Here is a 9,462-nt window from a genome sequence, read left to right on the forward strand (position 1 = left end):
ATGTGAGGAATGCCACACGAGGCCATGAAGCGACCAGCTTGCGGGATCCAGTCCCCCGACAGCTCTCCTCACAGCTCTGCTCTGGGGGTGGGGACGGGGACGAAGGGGAACAAGGGCAGGCCCTACCCTCAGTGAGGTCCACTGCAGACAGGCAGAGGTCACGGGGTGGCCATCCAGGGGCCTCTGCCTCTAGATCCCCGTGAGGGGAAGGGCCCCGCAGCAGGCTGGGGAGCGGCAGTGGGGAGCTGGGGGCTGGCAGGCAGGCTGAGGAAGTGTGAACGGCAAGGGCGGTGTGGCAGTGGCTTCTTGAACCGGCGGGGAGACCGTGGAAGAGCAAATCAGGTGCTGCCGTGGGCACCCTCACCGCTGACATGCTATGGGCACACTCACCTGCCCAGAGGCCTGCTCTGCAGCGTTCCAGACGCTAACCCCCAGCACTCCCACCAGGCCCCTCGTGGCAGCACCTTTAGGACAAAAACGCTGGAAATGACCTGCCAGCCTCCGCGGGGGCTGGGCTCCGGAGGGAGCCGTGCACGCGTGAAAGGTGTAAAATCTGTGGGTGACAGGCTGCCTTCTATGTAAACAAGGAATAGACAATGTAGGTTTGCATCCATGTGGGAAACACGAGATGACTGACGGGTCTCGGGTGGGTGGGGGCCGCTGGGTGGTGTGCACTTTGGGTCATTTCTGTTGTGTGACTTTGAGACCTGAAGGTAAACTTCAAAACAGCTTGACAGGCTCTGCTTGGGGAGGGCAGGTGTGCACACCTGCTGGGGACCAGGCGGGCGGGTGGGGCAGGCTGTAGAGGACACGCCCCCTTCTGTCCCGGCCAAGAAGCTGGCCTCTGCCCGACCAGCCACCAGCCGCAGGAGCCAGAGGCTTTCAGACAAATGAGTGATGTGATCAGACCCGGGTGGGGGCCTCACGGAGACGCTGACCCCTGCACACTCACCAGCAGGGAGTGGACAGAGGACAAGAGTAACCAGGAGCAGGTGGGGAGGAAGGAGGGCCCTGAGAAGGGGGTGGGGCTGGGGGCGTGTCCAGTGAGAGGAGAGGAGAAGACCAGGTGGCTGCTGCAGGGACGTGGGGAGGGGGGAGCAGGGGGCAGGGAGCCCCGGACACAGAGCAGGGGCCCCTCTTCTCATGGTCACATCAGACCCAGTGGGAGAAATAATAAAACCACAGGCAGGAGGGCGACAAACAAAGGGACAGCCTTTCTGAACCTGACACAAAACCCAGGAACCTAAAGAAAACGGATTAATCCGATTACACTCCATTTTTCAAAATGCCTGCACTGTGCAAACACCACAAACCTGCTTGAGCGCTCCCCAGGGCGCACCCCCCCTTCTCCTCCCTCCTCTGCTGCAGGCCCATCACCTCTACCTTCCTCTCTCTCCCTCCCCCTCCGGTGCGCCAAGAGCCCTGCCTTTGCCGCTGTAACTGTGCCCTGAGCCGGTCTCTTCTGCTCACCTGCTCAGCTCGTCTGTCTCAGAGGGACGGCAACAAAAGGCACCCGAGCCTCCGGGGAAAACCACACAGGACGACGGGTTGGACTCAGAACTGGAACGATGTCATTTCCCCCAAGCTCACCTCAGACTCAGCAATCAGTCAAAATCCCCGTAGTTGTCCTGCAAACTCTAATTTACCAACACAATTCTCTGTCCAAACTAAGTCTCATTGTATATGAAAGAAAGGGACAAGAATCGTCGGGACAATCCTAAAAGGAACAAGTTTCAAGCGCTTATACGTGTGGATATCGAGGTTCCCCGTGAAGATTAGCAAGGCCTGAGGCACGGGCTGGGGTGCAGTGGACTCGGGCAAGCGCTCCGTGCGGACAGCGGCTCCGACCGGGACGAGGGCTGTGCCTCGCCGTGTGCCCGAGGGGAAGCCTGCACCGTACAGAGGCGGCCCCGGAGCTGGCACAGGACCAACCGGGCTGGACTCAACACAGGTAAAGCCTCTGCTCTGCCCAAGACCCTGTGCAGAGGCCGGAGGACAGATTCCCAAGCCACAGACCCCACAGAGGACCCCCACAGCTCGGCAGGAAAAACCCAACATTCCAACTAGAAAGTGGGCACAAGGTGGGACCAGACACTCCACCGCCCAGGACACAGGGCGAGGGGGCCCTGCCGGCTTCACCCTCAAGGAGACGCCATCGGGAGCCCACCCCCCCAGGGTCTCCCACGGCTGGGGGTGCAGCCACGCAGGGAAAGTTGGGCAGTTTCTTAAAAAAAACTCAACGTGTGCTTACGGCGTGACCGAGCGGCTGTGCTTTTGGGCACTTATCCAGAGAAATGCCCAGGGGCAGGGCACCAGCACGTCCCCAGCAGTCACGCCTGCGGGTGCAGTCAGGGGCACTTCCCGGAGGCCAGGTCCAGGGTGTGGGGCGGAGCTGAGGAAGGGGCGGCTGCACAGGGCTCACAGGGCACGGGGTGGGGACACAGATCTACACGTGGGACACGTGTGACGGGTGCACAGAGCAAAGCACACATTCGCACACTCACACACGGCACATGCAATGCTGGTAAGCCTGTAAGGGTCCGTGTCCCGGGCGAGGGCGGCAGCGCAGAATGTGCCTTTGGGGGACCAGGACGTGAGGAGGGGTCTCTCTGAATGATTTCTTACAACTATGCATGTCCACCTACAATCACCTCAAAATAACATTTAAAAACAAAAGGAGTGAAAAAGCAAGCCACCAAGTAGGAAATAATATTGGCAACTCTCCCCCAAACAGGAAGTGGGCCAAAGACTTCACTCAGCAGTCGCTTCACATCAGCAAACACACGGAGAGGCGCCCAGTCCTTAGTCATCAGGGAAGTGCACATGAGACCTGACACAGACCAGGACACGCCCACCAGACGGCGTCCCAGCACACGACTGCCCCGACCACGTGGGGGGTCTCCCCACCGCCATCCTGCTCCAGGCACCGTCCCCAACAGAGGCGTGCCGGGCCCCCCGGAACCTGCTCTGGGCCGTGGCTAGCGAGGACATCCCAGGGCAGTGACCAACCGGGACACAGCCTTTCGTCCACAGAACAGAGGAGCTCAGCTCCCTGAGGCCCCCGGTGGCACTGGGCCATGCAGTGGGCAGTGCACGCCAAGACTAAAGGCACCAGTGGCCTCCCAGGCCCGGCCTCCTTGGCAGTGGGAACCACCAGGATGGCTCCATCAGCAGAATAGGAGGGATCAACTGTCATGTAACCTTGCCTGACACAGTGTCAGGATGCCCTGCCAGAGGCCAGCCCTGGGAAGCGGGAGGGGTGAAGAGCCCCGTGGAGGGCCCAGCCAGGCACTGAGGCCAGAAGCAGAAAGCGGGCAGACGGAGAGGAATATGCAACACGCTCAGACAGAAGGCGTGTGGGAGACCTGCAGGATATTCTTAGGAATCTATAGGAGGGTCACTCAAATAAATAGCAAGGTTGTAGGACACAAGTTCAATGTCAAAATCAACTGCATGTCTCTGTACTTGGAAAATGCAGAACTTTAAATATCATTTACAAAATCAGTATCACAAGCATGGAATACTCTCTCTCTCTCTCTCTCTCTCTCTCTCTCTCTCACACACACACACACACACACACACCCAGGCCAGCAGACCCGGAGGACAACCCCAACTGCAACCACATGAGGCCAGGAGCCACCCAGCTAAGACAACTGTGAACTCCTTACCCACCAGAAACTCTGAGGTAGTTTATTGCTTAAACCATCCTGTTTTAAGATTATTTGTTAAAAGGCAATAGACAATTAGTACAGATACCTAAATAAATGGAGATGTACCATGTTCTATATTGTTAAATGTCAATTCACCCCAAATAGAGCTACAGGGTTAATACAATCCCAGTCAAAATCCCAATAAGCTTTTTTTGTGGGAAATCACAAGCTCATTCTAAATGTGTAAGGAACTGCATAATATCTCGAAGAGCCAAAATGATGTGAAAAACAGTCACCAAGTTGGAGAATTCACAGTTCTTGATCTCAAGACTTATGAAGCAGCCACAATCAAACCTGTGGAACAGCAGCAAAGGTCCGGCATAAAGCAGAGAATCTAGGCATAGACCCACTCCTGTACATCAGCCGGTTTCCAACGAGGTGGTAGGTAATACGATGGCGAGAGGATGGTCTTCAAAAAGGGGTGTCAGGACAACCAGATGCCCACGTGGAAACAATGGCCCTTGGCCTCCACGTGCACCGGAAAAGGAAGCACAGACAATGAAGGAGAAACTGACAAACTGGACTTCATCGAAATTCCAAGCGTCTACTGTTCAAGACACTGGCACACAATTCCCAGGCCAGCCAGCCTGGCATCCTAAAGATACAAAGAACGCTGAAAACTGGGTAAGACAAGCATCCCATTTTTTAAAAAAGTTTTATTGATTTTAGAGGAAGAGAGAGAGGGAGAGGGAGAGAGAGAGAGCAACACTGATCAGCCGCCTCCCAAATGCCCCCGACCAGGAACCCAACCAGTGAGCCCTCGGTGCACGGAATGACACTCAACCAACTGAGCCACACCAGCCAGGGCAAACGGCCCATTTTTTAAGGGCAAAAGATCTGAACAGACACTCACAAAGGAAGATACACACATGGCCAGCAGAGCAAGCGCAGGAAGAAGATGCTCAACACCATCCCTAGGAAATGCCAACGAAACCACCATGAGCCCCACACACCTAGGAAAGGGCTGAACTTTGAAAAGGATGCAGCACCGACGTCAGAATATGGAGCGAGTGCGGCTGTGAAACGAATGTGAAGCCGATTTGGAAAATAGTTCAGCACTTTCTTACAAAGTTAACCGCACACTTTGACCCAGGGGTCCTCAAACTGCGGCCCACGGGCCACGTGCGGCCGCCAAAAACATTTATCCGGCCCGCCGGGTGTTTTTGCCGCCGCTGCCTGTCCTGCTTAGCAGCCGACGCGTCCCGGGCCCGCAGTGCGCGTGTGTGGGATGTCTGAGGGACAGTGACCTGGCCCCCGTTTAAAAAGTTTGAGGGCCTCTGCTTTAACCCCTCCTTCCTATCATTTCACACCAAGAGAAATAACCTCATGTCCACACAGACTTGTAAGCACAGCAGCTGAACCCTGGTGTGTGTACACCTGCCCGGCTGGCGTGGCTCAGTGGCTGAACGTCAACCCACGAACCAGGAGGTCACAGTTCAATCCCCTGTCAGGGCATGTGCCCAGGTTGTGGGCTCGATACCCAGTAGGGAGTGTGCTGGAGGCAGCCAATCGGTAATCCTCTCATCATTGATGTTTCTATCTCTTTCCCTCTCCCTTCCTCTCTCTGAAAATCAATAAAAAATAAGTAAATAAACGTTACTATAGGACAATTTTTTTTTTTTTAAGAAATGGCTGTTACCTGCACCATGGAATACCCCCTCAGCAAAACAGAAATCAACTACCCACACAGGCAGCCCCCTGGCTTTCCCAAGGAGTCCGACACCAAGGGTTTGTGTATGATTTTGTTCCTGTGAAACTCTACGAGGGAGATGGGAATCGACAGGAAAAAGCAATGCACTGGCTGCCGGGGCTCTACTCCTGGACGGCAGCGTTTCCCAGGCGGGCACATCTCTCAAAACCCACCAAGCACGCGCTCCTCCTCATGGCACCCTCCCCCTGGGCATCTGTGGAAGCAGACTTCCCTGCACCTCTCTGCCCCTTCTCCACCGGGTGCTAGGGGGGTCCTGCCCACGGCCCAGAGCTGGAAGGGGTGGGGGGAGCTCGCTCTCTCCCTTCCACCTCCACGCAGAGCTTCTGCCTGGTGGAAAGGTGGTGGGAAGGGGCCAGAGCAGAGGAGGGAGGATGCAGGTGAGCACAAGAACCAATCACTCACCTGGCTAAGGTGCAAAGGGTGAAGGCAATGAGCTGAGGCAGAGCCAAGTTCATGGGGGGTGGGGGGGGGCAGCGGCTGCACCCAGCTATTTGGATGAAGGAATGGATGGGAAGTGCCCTATCAGGGCTCTTCAGGAGGAGGTTTTGAGAGAGCCAGGAGGTGAGGGGAGAGCCTGGACTCCCGCTCAGATGCCCTGCTTTGCTAATGATGGGCTGGGGCTGGGGCTGGGGTGGGGCACGCTTCGGCAGCCCTGGTATGCTGGTCACCGGAGGTTCACCTGAGACTCAGGCTCCAAAACGGCACCCAGTGAACAAGCTGCTGGTAGACACCAGAGACTTGGGGAGGGCCCCCCTTTCTCTGGCTTCCCTAAACCTGGAAGGTCTCCATGCATACCTCACTCTCCGAAGCCCCGGAAATTAATCCCCCAGTCCCGAAGCCTCCGCGCCAGGACGACAAGAGGTCCACACCGCCCCTGGTGCTCCCTCGCAGGCCCAGGCCGGGGTGCCTCCTGCGCAGCATGGGGCCAGGCTGTCCACACAGTAGAACGTCTCAGCTTGACCCCAATGTGTGAGGCGGAGCCCGGGATCCCCACACTCTAAGTGAGGTCACTGGAGCCCCTGAAAGTTTACAGAACTTGCCCCGCGAGGCCCCAGTTGGTCCTCGGGCCTAACGCCAAAGCCCACACCAAGCCTGGGTGAGTCACTCCCTTAGGCCGCAGTGCCGGGGCTGAAATGGAGGTGATCCCAGTGCTGACAACAGGTTGCAAGAATGAGAACCGTCCCTCGTGTCGGAAACACATGAAGAGCCATTCTGGGGCCTCCGGGGCGTTGCTTCTCCAAGCCGCTCCTGACCCTTAGCACCCGACCCCGGGCCTCACCCACCAGCACCCAGTGGGGCCTGTGTGCTGCCCAGACCTGGGATTCCCTGAGGCCCATCTGGGCCCCGCCTCCTCCCTCCCAACCTGATCTGATCTTCCTCTTCCCCTCAGCTCAGCGCAGCCTCCATCAGGCCTCCTTCCTCCTGGGGGCTGGCCTCCCACCTTCCCCAGGCTGGCTTCCCGTCTCCCGGGGGGGGCCCGTCCTCCTCTCTCCCGGGGGAGCCCGTCCTCCTGTTATGCCCATTTTTCAAAATCCCCCTCCCCGGCCTCCCGTCTCCCGGGGGAGCCGGCCTCCTTTCTCCCGGGGGGACCGTCCTCCTCTCTCCCGGGGGAGCCCGTCCTCCTGTTATGCCCATTTTTCAAAATCCCCCTCCCCGGCCTCCCGTCTCCCGGGGGAGCCGGCCTCCTTTCTCCCGGGGGGACCGTCCTCCTCTCTCCCGGGGGAGCCCGTCCTCCTGTTATGCCCATTTTTCAAAATCCCCCTCCCCGGCCTCCCGTCTCCCGGGGGAGCCGGCCTCCTTTCTCCCGGGGGGACCGTCCTCCTCTCTCCCGGGGGAGCCCGTCCTCCTGTTATGCCCATTTTTCAAAATCCCCCTCCCCGGCCTCCCGTCTCCCGGGGGAGCCGGCCTCCTTTCTCCCGGGGGGACCGTCCTCCTCTCTCCCGGGGGAGCCCGTCCTCCTGTTATGCCCATTTTTCAAAATCCCCCTCCCCGGCCTCCCGTCTCCCGGGGGAGCCGGCCTCCTTTCTCCCGGGGGGACCGTCCTCCTCTCTCCCGGGGGAGCCGCGCACCTCAGCCCCGGCTTCCTGCTCCGTGGCCGCCCCGCTGCCAGCAGGTCTGGGCACGCTTGCCCGGCGTGTGTGGTTGGGGCATCTGGGCTTGAGGCCTTGACGACTCAGATCAGATGGCAGGGAGGCCAGGGGAGGGGCAGAGGGGCGGGTGTCAGGACTGGGAGCCTGGCAGCTGCAGAGGCGTTTTCCTAGGACCACACCTTGGGTCATCCTGTCCCTGCTGAGCCCCCACCGGGGCCAGGTGTGCGCAGGGGCTGCTGGTCCCTCGGGCTGCCCCCGCCTGAGCTTCCACTCCCTCCTGAGAGCCCCTCCTCCCCCGGGCCGGCCCCTCCAGCCGGAGCCATTTCCCGCCTCGACCCCGGTTTCCCGACACCACCCGGAACCCTGGCGTGCCCGCAAGGATTTTAAAATACGCAACACCGGACTATTTAGAGAGGGACGCTGACCTCTTTTCCTTTAGACCAGTGGTTCTCAACCTTGGCTGCACCTGAAATCAGGATTTTAAAAAGATTCCCAGGTGATTCTCAGGTGCAGCCAAGGTTGAGAACCACTGCCTTAGATGATCAAATAAAAATATGACAACAGCCAACATAGCAATAGCCATCTGGTGTAAATGAATCAAAATTATACTATTTTTAAATATATGTTTTTATTGATTTTGGAAGGAGATGAAGGAGAGGGTTAGAGAGATAGAAATACTGATTGGCTGCCTCTTGCACGGATCAAGCCTGCAACCCAGGCATGTGCCCTGACCAGGAATCAAACGTGACCTCTTGGTTCCTGGGTTGATGCTCAACCACTGAGTCTCACCAGCCGGGCTCTTTTTGGTTTGTTGTTTTTTTTTTTGTCAGATGGGCAAAAATAAATATTTTTGGTGTGCCACAGACTTAGTAATTAGTTTATGTGCCATGAGATGAAAAAGAAGGGCCTTTGGATATTTGTAACATCATTCTCGGTCCATACAACATTATCAACTTAAAAATTATGTTGCTCTGAAACAAGCTCCTAGATTTATTGAATTTCAAGTCCCGCCTGCAGCTGCCTTGACAGAGCCAGACCAAATGACACCGCACTCCTGTTCTAGACTGAGCGCCAGGGTGCTGTGGCTGCCTCCAGGTCCTTCCTGTGCGCCACACGCACAAGCCTGCACGCACTCCCACGCGGGGTGAAGCCAGATGCTCCTCGAAGACTCTTCTGGGGAGGACTGTGACCCAGGGGGCTCCCTGAGAAGTGGCCAGTAAAACCCCTCCAGCTAGGAGACTTCTCCCTCCCATGCACCCCAGCCCAGGGTACTGCCCAAGTGCCCCCAAGGAATGAGAGGCAGCCTCCCCAGGGGTAACCCCCAGGGCATCGGGACCCAGAGCAGGAGAAGTGAGGCAAACCTGGCTCCAACAAGTCCTCCGTGGCCAGCGGGTCCAGCTCACTCAGGGCCAGTGAGGTGCAAAGTTAAACGAGGGCAGTCAGCTCCAAGGACCAACTGTGGACAAGCAGGAGACCTCCAGGGCCTGGGGAGCCACCGAGGCCCTGCAGCAGCCCCTGGGAAAAACCCTTGGAATCAACCGTGTCTCTGCCTGCCTCCCCCCCCCACCCCAGGTTTCCTCCAGGAAGCCCTCCAGTCCACCACTCAGGTCCTTCCAGCTGCTTGGCCTTGAACTCTTACTGGCGGCCTGGCTGGGGCGAATCACTTTCCTGTCTGTGAAATGGGAGCCTAAGCCCCAGCCCAGACAGATTGATAAATAACCATGAGTCCTGGGCTCTTCCCCGGCTCTTCCTTCCAGCTTATAGGGGGTGCCAAAGGCAGCCCAGGGGTGAGAAACAAGGCCTGGGTGGCCTCCTGCAACCCCCACTGGAATCTCCCCGGCCCCTCCCTCCCAGATTAACTGAAACCTGCTAATTGTGGCAGCCCTCGGCCTGGTCCCCTCCCCCACCGCCCGATTCCACCTCCCTTGGCCTCCTCTCCCCTCCCCCTTCC

This window comes from Myotis davidii, unplaced genomic scaffold (genome assembly GCF_000327345.1).
Source record: "Myotis davidii unplaced genomic scaffold, ASM32734v1 scaffold1509, whole genome shotgun sequence".
Lineage (NCBI taxonomy): Eukaryota > Metazoa > Chordata > Mammalia > Chiroptera > Vespertilionidae > Myotis > Myotis davidii.